The 15518-nt window shown below is 37.9% G+C and overlaps 1 protein-coding gene across 4 annotated transcripts in view; it reads left to right on the forward strand.

Moving 5' to 3' along the window:
• The window catches only part of AKT3 (AKT serine/threonine kinase 3), a 137089-nt gene that overhangs the window by 47541 nt on the left and 74030 nt on the right, over window positions 1-15518 (forward strand). The window contains exon 1 of one of the 4 annotated variants that reach the window (XM_032443716.1): window positions 14747-14766. The exons of the other annotated variants lie outside the window; for them this stretch is intronic. The gene's annotated coding sequence lies outside the window, so the exon portion shown is untranslated. Of the gene's footprint in view, window positions 1-14746; window positions 14767-15518 lie in introns of those variants that run through there. 4 annotated transcript variants of the gene reach the window in all.

The raw sequence follows: 15518 nt of genomic DNA on the forward strand, positions 1-15518 counted from the left end.
TTTTGTCTGACAAGTTAATGAGCACCTTTACTCTTTTTCAGTAATCTTTGAACTGTATTGTCAGTAATATATATACATATTTTAAATCATTAGATTATATTGCAGTTTTCCATCACCTCATTTCTTGCAATTCTGTATGATAAATACAACGTAATGCAGAATTTCAGTTAAAAAAATGTATGAAGATATTAGAACCAGATGTGAAATCTAGTTGTCTTCAGTCTTCATCATCCTAGAAATGAAGGTATCTATTCCTTTTGGGGTTAATGAAAGATGCTTGTGTTTAATAGTTCAGAATTCTTGAATTGAAATTAATCAAAGCTTAAATTATCAATTACAAAGGAAAGGTGGTAAACTTAGAAATGCCAACAGTCCAGTTTCTTTCATTAGAAAAATCTTTACTCATGGTATTAGTGTACTTTAAAAAAGGTTTGTATCCATTTTAGGTCTTAAAAAAGAAAAACACCACCAAAAACAAAATAAGATTTCGCTGTTTACATCAGAAGCAATAGAAAGAGAATAAGCTGTCATTTTGTGCAACTAGCAGATAATTATCTCTCTGCCAGCAAAAGTAGAAATGATATAGAAGTTTGGAATTTACTGCCTCCTCTTAGCTACTGATATTGATGGATTGTGTACCCATTGCCATCTTTAAATATCTGTTTTGTCAAAAAAAAAAAAAAAAAGAAAAAAAGAAAATTTCAGGGTGTCTGTAACAAATTTGAGTGAAGAGATATTTCAGCAAGTTCTGGCCTGCTACAATATTTCTCATGATTTGCAAAAAATAAAAATAAATAGTACTTCTAGATGTGCGAATAGGGTGTGTTTGAATGTGGACTCTGTGGAAAGCTAGAGAATCAAATGATATGAAGTCAGTACACTAGAGTTAGGGTATATATATTAAGCTATACAATCTGTAGATCTGTGTGAACTGGTGGTAGTCTTGTTGTTACTTGAATTTTTAGATATGTATTTGGTTGATTTTTTTTAAGGTAAATCAGTCTTCATTCCTACCTGTCCACTAGGGGGTTGAATGTTCCAGAGAGTCTGAATAAGACGCTAAACCCAGCAGAAATAAAACACGAAGAATATGTATTTTTTTTCTGCTAAAAATACAATGTAATGACAGGTGTGCATCAAACGCTTTTTGCCCACTGTGGCACTGGAAGGAAAGGACATGTTGTTGGCTGTGTTTTTGTCTCGTAAACGTACCAAAGTATTCCAGACAGTTTGCTGACCTCACATAGACCTTTAAGTCTCTGACTTGTCAGACAAGAGGGGCAGTGCTCCTCATTGGCATTCAGATCACAGGCAGCCACTGGGCTCAATGCATAGCCAAGTACTGCTTTAGGATTTAGACAAAGCCGCTCTGGCAAAGCATCCCAGTTGTCAGGGTAGCTGGCGGTTTCCTAAAGAACTATTACATAATGGAGAGACTGAAAAAAGCTTTAGGATGCAAATGTTTTAAAGTAAAAATTAAAAAAATAAAAAGTGGGGGTCATTTGTGAAAAGAACCACCCCCCCCTCTCACCGTTCCAGATGATCTCATTCATTGGTTCCTCTGTCTGTTTAACTTCTCAGGGTCATAAATGTAGTTTGCTGTTTAAAACTGTAGTGATGTCACTCCAAAGGTATTTTGTGGAAGAGGAAAAGGGAATTGTCTGAAAGTGTTTGGGAGTCAACACTTGGAGATTTATTAGCTGTACTAGGGGTCAGCTATTTGTATTTCTTCTTCTGTGTGTTTATAGTAGAGTAAGCTGGGAATTCAACGGTAGAGTTAATGTTTGCATTTGAAACATTACAGGTATCAGAAGTAGATATTCCACTTGTTACTACAACAGCCTCCCACAGTTGAATTGTAATCTAGAGTCTTTTTGCTCCATGTCCAGACTTACAGCGTGCATCCATGTGCTGATACACTTGCACAGTGAGGGGGGTTTGACACTTCCCAGTTCTTAGTGTTCCCCTTCTGCTGCACCAGCATGACGTCATGTTTGGGATCTGTGCTGAGGAGCACACAGGCCTCCCCTCTCTGGGAACAGGATATAAGGAGCAGCAACAGCATAACACTGCACTGGAGTTGTGAAAGTAGGTACCGCAAAGGCTCCTTAAAAGCAAAGGGGGCTCCACTGCCCACTGCTGTGCTAGCTCTACTATTGGCATAAACAGTTTTGCTTAGTCAGCCTTAGTCTTAAATATGTTATATTATTTTAGTAATAATATGGCCCTATTTAACAAACTGCTTTGGAAAGTGTACATATTTTAAATGTTTGTACGAGTACTGCTGTCTCACACATTTTAATTACTGTTTCAAGCACTATGTATTGCTTGTTTGTTAAAGAGCAAACCTGCTGAGTACCCAGTATTCCAATGAGAGGTTTTGGAGTGTAGATATGTTTTCTGGAAGGGTATTATCTTTCGTGGGGGGGGAATTTGTGGGATTAAGTTACAGAGGCATCCAGACAACACAACTTTAAACACAAGCTTTTGCAAGGGCGAGTGTGCTTTTCCCAGAAGTTTGGTCTCTGGGGAAGGATGCCTTCCTCATGGAAACACTGATAAATTACTAACTTAATTTCTTACCTAGGAAAACATTGAATTGGAAGATAGTAAATTATGCATTCTAGGTAGACTAAGCAGTGTGTTCCCCATAGGAGCAGGTCATTAAATAAGAGGAAAAGATAATGGAAGATAAGTTTGGGAGGTCTGAACCGTTGACAGTAGTATCAGCAATCATGCTTAAAACATGTTGGCAGTAGTTCATGATCCAAACCTCCTACAGCTGTGAGGGCTTGCCAAGAAGCCAGACATGAGTCCTGTTCCTCTAGTTGTATACTGTTCTGTTTGTTGTTTGTAGAGCAGTCCTACCTAGTGGCTGGATGGTTTGTTTTTCCCTTTTGTTAGAACACATGCAGAAAATGAAAAGTCAGGATGCAGTATTCATGGAAAAAGGGATTTTAAGATTAGAATGTTATGAGAACCAGTAAATTAGTGTTAACTATACTGCTAGAGATCTTAAAATTGTATAGTGTCAAAATTATGAGGGCTGGTCTGAAAGTAATACCTCCTATTTTATTATTTCAGTCCATGATGTCAGAAGCAAATTGTAGTGGTATGGCATTAGAGGTTGAACCCTTCCACCAGTATTCCATTACATTTTGTTGCCATGTGATAGATGACAGCAGGGGGTCAGTGTGACAGAAGCATGTCTGACTTGGAGATGTGTTTGAAGCAAAGGTGTAGGATTGAATTGCTCCTTGTGGAAAAAATGCACCCATTGGTATCATTGATACTTGTTGAATGTTGATGGAGACCAAGGTAATGAGCACAGTGAGGTGGTGGGAGGGGCATTTCAGCAATCTCAGCAATGGCAATGGGTCGCCTCTGCTGGCCATTTTTGTCACTGGCTTGAATGCACAGATAGTGATGGTGACTACATTGAAAAGCAGTGTTTTGTAGTTGAGAATTTGTTCTGTCAACGAGTGTTATTGCACCTGTTGTGGTTTGCATGTAAAGAAACAAGAGGCATTACTTTTGGTGTTACCTACACATTTGTTTCTTGCTTTTTGGAAGCTGTGGCTGTTGATCATCATACATTTTTGAATGATTCATTCAAAACTTATAGTTTCAAAGTGTTTCTTTCATACTGATCTCAAATGCATACTTGCGTATATATCTATCCTGTATTAAGGTGAATGTAGGCATATGTGTACATTTTTTCAGAATGCTGATATTTTGTACAGCTTCAACATCGAACAGTGTGCAAATGCCGATAGTGATATCCTGATAAACTTTCCATTATCTACTATTTTTTTTTCTCTCATAGAGTTTTCACTTGAAACACAGAAGCAGTACATGCTTGTGTGTGCAAGTACCAGGCTCTGCAGTCATCCTTAAGTGTGGATTCAATACGGTATTTCTCCTAATTATTTCCTTTTATGTCTAACAAAGAGTAGTAAGCAAACAAACAAAACCGGATATGTCTGCTGGTAACTTTGTGTGTGGTGGTGATGATATGAGTGAGTAGTAAATGCCTTTGTCATTATATTTTCTGTTTAGCGTATAGCTGACTTATTTGACAATGAAATAACTGAACCATATTTGTATATCTAGCTGTAGCTGTTTAAGCATTTCACAGCTGTTCATTCCCCTATTTTCACCCTTCATGTGGTGACAGTAGAAGCTACTGTTCCCATCAGAAATTTTGCAACAAATTACTAGCTCTTAACCCTTCTGATTTTGGAGTAAAGTGGACTATGCTATGCTACAATGTATCTGTTCATGTGCTGAGATGGAGAGACTATGATAAGAGATAATAAACGTTCCTCTCTAGAAGTAGAGAGAATGGGTACACTGCAACCTTTGCATGTGCATTTCTGCTACGTCTTTTGCTCTGCCAGCAGCGTTCATGTAATTGAGCAGTGTTGGTGCAGGGTACTAAACTGCAGAAAAATACAGCCTGTATCAAAAAGAGAATTTATTTGCTTTCTTCTCATTAGCTTCTAGAATTATCTTACAGTAGGTCCAATGAATGATTGATGCTACGTAGTGACTTGAATTTTTTTCAGTGGCTAGGTGCAACTGTATTGTAAAATTTGGTTTGGGATTACAGTGTAAGAGCTAGGAATACTAGTCATAAAGATTACTCTCACATGAGATTGCATTCTTGTAAATACAGCTGCTAATGTACACTGGAAGCTTAAGGTACCTCTAAATCTGGTATTTTTTCACATTTAGAATACAAGGTGTAGATCTAGTGATTTATTATTTTCATTTTTTCTGTTAGTTAAAGGAATAAACAACATAAAAAAAATCAAGTTATTGTGGGGATTGCTTGTACACTTGAAACAACTGGGTTTCTACGTACACCTGTGCAGTGTGGATTAATGAGGAAAATGAGTTGGTTTATTATCCTCTGATTGGATTACTCAAGGGATGGTTTCCCTTTGGAAGCCCAAAAATTAGGCTTGCCTGGTATTTTCTACATATATGATGCTCTCTGCATTTTTATGGGAGGTCTTATTATATTGCAACTTTTATTAATAAATGTTTAATCACTCTTTTAGTCTCTTAATGAGTAACTGCTATGAGTACACTGTGTAGTGCTTGGCTGGCCCAACAGAATGGAAGCTGACATTTCCAAATGAGCAGAAATTGGTAGAATGAAAATAGTGGACATTGTAAAAAACATTCAGAACTCTAGAGAATATCCCTCCAAAATAGAATCCAACTGTTGCAAATGGAGAAGCATTAGAGGGACCTCAGGTACATTTTGCTTTTGGTGGAGGATGCCATATTAGCTTGTCAGCAGAAGACTGCCAGTCTTGGAAAGGTGCTGTGCTCTGATCGCAGATTTTCCAGTTGCACCCAATGGGAAAGTCTTTCTTCTCTGGTGCCTATAGCTTGTCCTTATCCTACTGCTATGTATTTATCATCTTTACCCCTTCTTCCCAGCTGTGTTCTTACTCCCTGGGCAGTCCCAGTCTTTGCTTGCTAAGCTTTTCATTTGTGAAAAAAATCTTCCCTCAGCAGATGCTGAATATGGAATTATTCAGTTCAGTCATTAAAATCTGGCAAATCATAGGGTAGGAGGATCAGATTTTAGCTATCTGTGGGTGGCACAGCCAAGTTCATGAAATTAGTGCGGTAGGATTTGACTTTGGAGACAAGGCAGCTAGACTTAAACACTGTTCATGTTGAACTTACCTGTAGAAATGCATCACTATGGCAAAGCATTTAGAACTGCTGAAAAGCAAATCTGTGGATACCATCAGAGGCTGAGGAAGGAATGATCAGACACTTGGATAAATAATTTAAATAATTATTGAAAATGCATGTAAGTACTTTAAATTTTGTACTCATTAAAGAAAAGGAAGCACATGATTTCTGTCCACATAATTTTAAACATTCATCTGGAGCATTTTAGAAGGAAAAGCTGTCTACTAGCAAGACTTTTCACCACCCATTGTCTGATACAACTAGAACTAAAGTTGTTATTAAAATTAAATGTTGTTACTTCCCGGGGGCATTTCTGTTAAAAAGGGAAATCCTCAGCACTGAAGGCTTACTATTTTTATGGTGCTATTTTGGCAGTTGTCTTTGTTTTCCTATCTGTGGTGGCTGTTATATGAGTGACCCAACATTTGTAGGACTGTTATTTTATGCAAACATCATCTTATAACTGGTGGCGCTTTAATGATAAGTATGAACTTATCATAGTTGGTACTGAACTGAGAGGATAGTAATCTTTAAAGAAGAGGCGAGAACCTTAGTTTCACTTGAGTTTACAGATTGCAGCCAACACAATACTAAACAGGTACAGGAAAAAAAACACAAAGTGTAGGAAAACAGCTAATTATAGTAATTGCAGCTGGTTTCAAAGTACTTCTAACAGTTTGTGCATAATGCTTACTTGAAAGCATCAAATGGGCGCTAGTTGTGAAATAGAACACCTGTTTGTTGTTGAGCATGTGTTTATGCAGATGATTTTTGTTGTCAAAGCACCTTGATGTAGAGTAGTCCTGTTTACATTTACATTCTCCCCAAAGGATTAACAGTGTTCTCTCAATAAATTTGCAGTCTATTCTACTCTCAAAGGCTGCTGTTTGGAGGGTGGTGTGAACGAGGCAACAAGTGCTTGCTAATCACTTGAATATACATAATTAGCGACAGTCTGGTGCACTGGAGTCTTTGTACAACCATAACAATACTGATTGGCAGCAGCAGATAACAATAGTTGTGGCAAGGTGCTATTTGTTGAATATTTGAAGATGTTTTTCTTTTATATTTGCTGTGGACATTTTGAGTTAATTATGCCATTATTCTGGAACACTCTTACTGTGTTGCGTTTGTGTCAGAGTTAAAGATCGGTCCTGTGGCCTCTTATACACAAAGGTATAAGATTTCTGGTAAATGCATTATGTCTATTGAGACTAAACTGGATTCCTTTTTTTCTTCCTTCATAATTTTATGAGACTAAGCTGGATTCGCTGCTCCCCCCCCCCCCCCCCCCNCTTTTTTTTTTTTCCTAATTTCAAAAAGCCTTAGTATTTCTGTGTAACTGACCTTCTTTGACCCTGTTCATCGCAGGGGAATTGGACTAGATGGCCTTTAATGGTCCCTTCCTACTCTAAAGGTTCTATGATTCTTCCCAAAGAAAGAATTTAAGGTTTGTATAAAATGTGAGAGATGAAGGTACATGGTGATACTCATATTCATCAGTGATCAGTTTTATGTCTGGCTCTATTTGACAGGCTCAGTATTTCAGAAGAAGAAAACAACAACAACAAAAAAATCAAATAATTGGTGATAACAGTTAGAGGTAACATAGATTGTAATACATTAAATAACTGAGAAAATTATCTGGATTGCTTCTTACTTTTTTATGTTCAAACAAAATGTGTTTTGATGTGGCAAAATGCTTAACATCAGTTTAACTGAAGAGAAAATACTAGAAGAAGTAGGCTATGAACATGCAGAAAATAATGAGATGAGTCACTGTGGATTTGGCAAAGTTAAATTTCAAAAAGCTAATCAAACTTCCTTTTACTGACAAGGTAGCGAGCTTTGGATGTCATATCTTGGATTTAGTTAGGCTTCTAATACTCTGTGAAAAGAGCACTTCTTGTAAGGAAACAAAAGATGCACACGTTCATTGGAACGAGTGTGAGGTTTGTTTCTAACAGTAAAATTGGTAAGAACAAGAAATCCAACCAACCAAAACGAAAAACTCAGTGTGCTGGGTGTTTTTTAAATGTTCTCTATCTAAATGTAATTCAGTGTGGATTAGAACTCTGGTAGGCTCTGCAATGTGTTCTGCCTAGCCAGTACTTTTCACTGTGGAGGTGCTTAACGGAGAGTAGTTACTAATGTTTTAAGGTGTCTCCACTGTAAAGGAGACTGAGGGGATGTAGGAGGATAGGATTAGAGTTCAGAATGGTGTCAGTCACATAGAGATGTGGTGTCTGAAGAGATGGAAGCTATTTGAAGGAGCAAGTTTGAAATGAACACTGGATTGATAAACTTTACAAAAAAATGAATGGAGAAAACATACCAAGGTAAGTAACTCTTTAGAAAGAAAAGGTGCCAGTGGGTACCACAGATGATAGTCTGGATATTAATTATATCTCAGGGTTCTTAAGAAGACAAACATAAGCATATATAAACAGTTTTGGAGTCTGTAAGACGCATCCGTCTGCTCCACTGAGCATTTCAAATCTCAGTTGACAACATCATCCATTTCTGGGTGCTGCAGTTCAAGATCATAAAAACTATAAGTAGAGACTAGCAATGAGAGTGACCAGTGATTCAGAGAATGTGACCTATGAGTATAGGTTGAATGAACTGTAATTACTGAGGTTAAGTAAGAAAAGAGAAAGTGACAATGTAATCTGTTATTTGTGTTACAGCAGAGAGTAAGCATAAAATAAGAAATAGTCATACTATGTCTGAGTCACACTGGTGGCCCATCTTGCCCAGTAATCTGTCTGCAGCAGTGGCAGAAGAGATGCTGTTTAGGAAGAGCTTGCAAACTGCATCCAGGCCTGAGGCCTCCAGCACAAGGAAGATGTAGAGTTCTTGGAACAGGTCCAGAGGAGGGCTACTGAGATGATCAGAGGGCACCTCTCCTGTGAAGAAAAGTTGAGGGAACTGGGCTTGATTTGTTCGGAGAAGAGAAGGCTCCACAGAGACCTCATTGTGGTCTTCCAGTACTTGAAGGGAGCGTATAAATAGGAGTGGGTTGTGATAGGATAAGAGAGAATGGTTTTAAACTAAGTAAACTAAAGGGAGGTTTAGGTTAGATATTAGGAGGAAGTTTTTCACTCAGAGGGTGGTGAAGAAGGTTGTGGATGCCCCATCCCCAGAAGCATTTGAGGCAAGGCTGGATGTGGCACTGGGCAGCCTGGTCTGGGCGTTGGTGAGTATACCCATGGCAGGGGTATTGAAACTTGATAATCATTGTTGTCCTCTTCAACCCAGGCTGTTCTTTGATTCTGTGAAACTTAGCAATTTTCTTGCCATTCATTCTTGCATTTTCCCAATGTCTGAAACTGCTGTATTAGTAATGTTTTATGTTTGATCTCTGTTTCACCGGTCTGGTGTCTGTTTATGGGCCTGTTGTCCCTGAATGTAAACTCTTGTAGAACCCACAAATGCAGACTGGCTCTGCGGTCCTACATTTCCAATGCAGATTTTTTTTTGTTTGTTTGTTTTTGTAAAAACTTTGCTTCTACATTTTCAGTGCATCTCCTGGTAGATTTGGCAGGTGCCCTGACTCTTCTCTTTGTGGTACTGGGTGAACAACAACTGCACTGACGCATTGCCTTTGTGATTTTGTAAACCTTTGTCATACCCCCTCAATGTTCTTTCCTCTGAACTAAGAGGTTCCTGCCTCTTAATCCTCCAGATCTTAATCCTTAGAAAAGGCAGCTGCTGCATCCCTTGGATCAACTTGATTGCCCTTCTCAGTATTTTTTGTAATTGCACTACATCCTTCTTGTGATGTGCAGGTTAATGAAGATGTGGGCACAGCAGTGCTTTCTGTGTCAGCAGAATTACATCCTTTCTCTTGACAGTATCCTGTCTGAAATGCCCAGTGTTTTGCCAGGTTTTTTTGTTGTTGGCTGCTTGTACATGAACTTAAGATTTTATAAAGCTGTCCACAGTGACTCCAGGGCTCTCCTAAAACATACTTCTCAGTTCTAAGATAAATGTTGTGAGGCATGGTTTAGGTTATTTTATTTCTATATGCATTACTGTACATTTATATACCTCCTATTCATTTGTTACATTTGCCAGCTCATTTTAGTTAGGCTATTTTTAAAATTTTTTTTTTTTTTTATTTTTTCCCATTCCACTGACATGGCATTTGAGTATCCACTACAGCATTCTGTTATTGGTAGACCTTAAGATTTCATGGATTGTACAAAAGTCCACATCTTTGATTAAGACGTTGAATAAAAATGATCCCAGCGTGGATTCCTGTGGGACATGCTGACTGTATTCCTCACGCTGAAATGTGGCCTTCATGCCTTATGTTTTGTTTCCCATTCCTCAGCCAATTTTCAGTCTGAGTAAAAACCTTTCTTTTGCTCCTGTGTTAATGTAGTTTCTTTAATTCCATTTGGGGATGAACAAACACGTTATGCTTACTGGATGCCCTTCACCCTCATGTTTATTGCCTCTCTTGTCTTGTTGAAACCAATCAGGCTGATGAGGCAGTTATCCCTTCACAGCAGCAGTGCTGGCTCATTCCCAGCAGATCTATGTCTTCTCATGCGCTCTGTGATCTTACTTTTTACAGGCTCTAGTGACTTGCCAGAAGCAGGAGTCAGACTTGCAGGTAGTTCTTGGGATTCAGTTTAAACTCTTTTCATTTAGTCATATTAACAGCCCATCAGCCTTCTGAGCCTGTGGCCATTTGTAAAGAAGAACTGCGCATCTTGGTCAACACATCTGTGGATTCACATTTCAGGAAATTTCAGCACAGCTGGCTCACTGTCATCCAGTCTTGGTCACTTACTGACATCTAGTAACTCTTACATGTTTGTATGAAATAATCTAATTTTAGCCTTTTTACTACTGGGGAATGATCTGGGCTTGGGTATCTTTCCAGAGTGTTCAGAAATAAAGACCAAGGCAAAGAATTAATAGGGTTCTGTGCTGTGGCCTTATTATCCCTTTCTGTGCCTCTGATATCAAGCAGTCCAAGTGATTTCTTGTCTTTCTTCCTGGTTTTGATGGCAAGCGTCGTTTGCAAGAAGCTTTTCAAATTATTTTCTGGCTCTGTTAATTTTTTTGATTACCCTGACCTGACGTTTCCTTTACATCCTTATTTGGTTCAGCTTTTCACTCTTAATGCTGATCTTTTACCTATAATCATCTCTTTAATTTCTTCATTAAGACATTAAGATAGGTTGTTAGTGATGGTTGAGAGGAAGGAGATTTTTTTTCTCTGAGTAGTGGCAGCCACTTTCAGCCTGTTAGCAAGATCTTGACTTTTGCATTGCCTTTTTCTTTTGACTCTTTTCTGTATTTTTATTTAGATTTTTCTGTTGATGTTGAATATTTACAGACAAGAATTACTGGCAAGCTTTCTTCCACTCCAATGCTAAACCTACTCATGAAGCATTCAAGTGGATTCCAGGCAAATGAAAAAACCTTCCTGCAGAGAAGTAACACGATATTAGATAGTAAGTTATTAGTAATGGTAATTGTTTCCATCCTGTTCTTTGCAGATCAGGTAGGATCTGTCTGTTTCTGAAGAGGCTACAGATTGTTACTCAAAAAGAAACAGTAGCTGGCTTGTCAGGGGTATAGGACGGTATACCTCTCTTGGTATTTAGGATTCTTATGTGTCTATTGGAAAATGTTAGGGTTCCACCAGTGAAAAACGTCAGAATTGACTGAGTTAAAAAATACTGTTATTTAGTGGTTGTAATTCTGAGAGTTCCTAAGAAGTGTATCAAATCTGTCTCTGCAGATGCACAGTGTAATATGGAGAAGTGAATTGGCACTGAAAGATAGGAATTAAGAGTTACATTTCAGTCTGTCTTTTAATATTTAGTATTAAAACAAAGGAAGATTGTAACTTTTTCATTGTTGGAGAGAATAGCTTTAGAGCCTAAGACTGGGAGAACCAGTGAGTGTGAGTATTGAGAGGTTTCTGATTACTTGGCCTTGAGAAAGAGTCTTGATGAAGTAATGCGCTCTCTAACGTAGTGAGGTAAGGATAATTGTGGCTCATGACTTAATGTTGAATCCATAAGAATTCAGAACCAAGATGAGGTTGGTTATGAGGAAAATTAGTAAAATACTGTGGAATGTGTCTTGATACCACCAGTGCAAGAGTGTGTAAGATATGCACTTAAAAAAGCAACAATAAATCTGTAATGGGGAAATTTTGTCACCTGCTGTTTTTGCGAATAAGTTAGACTGAAATAATCAGATGTTCTTTTTTGTCTTAAAATATGTGATGAGTAAAAGTTAGTTTGTGTGAGAAATTTAGAGTAGTAATGTAATGTCACATCATTAGGAATTTTTCTAAGGGCATTTTAGAATATTATTCCGATCCAGTTGCTCTTTGCTGATGTCCCCATTGATAAACCTGTATCAATATTAAAAAAAGAAATGTCCAGAAATTCTGATGTGTTTCAATAATCTGCCTTGGATGGGTACTGCTGTTGAAACCAGTTTAGCACCTTTGTTCTCAGTACTATGGACAGCTTGAGGTCTCTCAGTGAGCATGGAGTGTTTGCATATGTCCCTTGCTCAGCTTTCATGTTCTACTAAGTTAAGCCAATATTCGCTATCCTACTCAAACAATGGCACAGGTATTACTGTTTCTGTGCTTATACCATGAGAAGCAAAAAAGTGTATTAAAGAGTCATCTGGGCAGCACAGCCATCCTTTTTGAAAGCAGAGGGCACAAGAAGAAGTGTACGTCTTGTGCTTTGATGCTTGTACAGTCAACTGGAGGTAGTCATACAGCTGTTCCCTACTTGTTACACACACAGCCAGAGCATTTGAACAGATGCCTACTGTGCCAAGGTGAGAGGGAAATTTTGCAAACAGTAACCAGAGGATGTTTTCTTTTTACTTCTAATCAAATCTAGCAGTGTGCTGCTAATGACAGAGGAGGTTCAGCTAAAGCCTGTCTGGAATGCATCCCTGTGGCCATTTTGTGCTGAATTTAGCATGAATATGACTTGCAGGCTGATGGAGTCAGTCATCTGATCTGATAGGACACTATCCTGTTCCTCTCTTACCTCCCCCATTCAACGTCCCAATCAGCTTTTTTTATTATTATTATTTTTATTTATTTTATTTTTTTAAATTTTTTTCCCCTTTCTCCTTTTCTCTAGGACTAGTGAGCTGCACAGCTGGTGGATCAGGCAGGGAAAACCAATGGACTGTAGGGTTGGAAGGGGGAGTTATAAAACAAACAAAAGAACAACAACAAAATCATAACCCAGCATCAACAAAAAAACACCACACCAAAGAAACATGTGAACTTCTGTGAGGCGTCTTATTAGAACTGGAGGAATCTGCAGACAGACTTATTTCAAGAGAGTGAGACCTTCTGGAGGGCTGGAGTGTTTCTGTAGCTTATTGTAGCTTAGGCGCACCCTACTCTGCTCCCCATGGAGATAAAGAGTATAGCAGAGAGCAGCCAGATCTCTGGGAAGCAGCCCTCCCCTTAATCATCTCAGATTGTCTGGAGAGGACTTGCTGTCTGTCACCAATAATCATGTCACTAAATTTCAGTCAGTCTCTATCAACTGTGATCTGTTGTTATAAGATCAAGATGTCACTGAAAAGTAAATTGTCACAGAGTAAAATTGTAGGTACTCAGAAGACAGTCCGTTGTTGAAACTGTTTCAGCTGTGCTGCTGATACTTGCTCTTTTTATGTACAGACTTGATAAACAGAAAGACAGAATACTTTCAGGACAGAGGAGATGAAAAATTTCTGTCTGTTCTACTGACGGTGAGCTCAAATTCCCCAAGGAGCTTAGCATGGAAAAATGCATCAGCATCATAACGGGCACTCATCTGCAGCACGACCTCCAGAAGACAAAGCAGTGTTTTACTCTTGGGATTAACAAACATGTGTGAGCTTTAGTGCTGTTGTTTGGTAGTCAGGTGATAGACTGCCCATATGTCCTGATACCTAATTCTGGTATCAGATTTGTTTCTCTTTGAAAAACGAGGTAGAAACATAGCTTTATTCTGTTGCCATTCGTTCCAATTCTTAAGTCAGAAACAGGAAATTTTAGAAGATGTTTTCAGAAGTTTTCTATCTAAATCTGTTTTTCTCACTGTAAGCTTTTCTTGGCAAGGCTTTTTCTTCATTTTGTTAAGTTTACTAGGAAAATAAGTAAATTATTATAGAATATAGATGACTTGTATCAAATGAATCTTACAATATTATCTATGCTCTGCATACCAGAGTGAATATTAGAGAGTTCTTCAGGCACCTGCACAGTTGGAATCCCTTCCCGCACCTTCTGGAGGTGCCATACTTCCTGACTGGACAGGTAGAAGGGAAAGAAGGAAAGGTTTTTCTCAGACACTCACAACCTTTGTCCAGCTGAACAGATACCCAGATCTCTTTGAAAAATCTATCTCTAGAATTTTCCAGGGGGCTTGGACCAGTGAGGATTTCTCGACTCATGTGCTCTGTTTACTTCCAGATGTAAGAAAATTAGTTTAATAGTTTAATAGGTAGTGTTTTGCAGTGGGAAGAAAATATTTTGCTCCAAAAGTGCAGTGAAGTTGAAGGGTTTAATTTAAGAATAATCACAAGCATAAGACATAGCTTTTTTCTCTTTGCAGCATTTTACCACTGGCATTGTGCTGTGAGGAAGTTGTAATTTGTAGGTGGTTTTAAGCAAATGAGGAAATGTGAATGTTACATCAGTGTTATTTGAACAGCGTTATTAAAGTCTGGTGTGGAAGTATATTGATGTTCTCTCGTTGTTTCCTGCATCACTATTTCCTACATCTGTTATGGATCAAATACTCATGGTATATTTCCAATATTTAGGTTTTACTTAGTTCATTACTTTCAAAGAGAGTTGTATCCATAATTCCTTAGAGAACTCTGTAATTCATTAAAATAAAAACAGAATACACTGCTACCTCTAATAAGTGTTTTGATTAAAATGGACATTTCTGAACCTTCTACAGACAGTACCTGCTCAGATGTGACAGAATTTGTGTCATCACCAGTAAAGACTTTCACAAGGATTTTGAAGTCAGTGTTGTAAGTCAGTTTCCATTTTATTTTTATTGATCAGAAAATCGTACTGTTTCCTTTCTGGAGGAGAAAAATGTCCACTAAAACCATGTGAAAATGGTTTTGTTATTTCAATATTAACACAAATATATTTTGGAAAGTTAATCATTCCTTATTGATTCCTGTTATTTTGGTGTCACGCATGTTAAACATTTGGTGCCAGTTAAAAACTGAATGAATAATCAGTGTGCATTTCTGAAAAGTCAGTTTTACAGAGTGATTAATATTGTTTTCTCTTTTATAAGATTTGACTTCTGCATTGAATGAAGTCTTTTTTTTGTCTGATGTCTTCCGATAAGTTTGACTTTCATGTCAGAGTTGTTTTGGAGTCTAATTCATTACATGCTTGTAGCAGAGAAAGCACAAGATGGGTGTTAGCGAACATCAGTACCAAACCTTGTCCTGAGTGTGCCACATTCGGTTAGTTAAATTTCTGTGCCTTCCCTAGGTCAGTATTGAATTCCACATGGTGACTGGAATTTTGCGATTCATATTTAATAGGTCTGTTTTAAAAGTTTCTAAAAAGTGTTTGAAAATGAGGCAAAATTCTTGTGCTAGTAAAATTGCAGGTTTAAATATTACACATTTCTGCACATTAGTCAAGCTTTCTTTTAATTCAGAGGAATGGAGAAACTTGACGTGAGGACTTTAAAATCATCTCATTTGCCTGAGAGTTTATTCCAATTGTAATGTAGCCAAATCATGCAAGATAAAATACT

The sequence above is a fragment of the Coturnix japonica genome, chromosome 3 (genome assembly GCF_001577835.2).
Source record: "Coturnix japonica isolate 7356 chromosome 3, Coturnix japonica 2.1, whole genome shotgun sequence".
Lineage (NCBI taxonomy): Eukaryota > Metazoa > Chordata > Aves > Galliformes > Phasianidae > Coturnix > Coturnix japonica.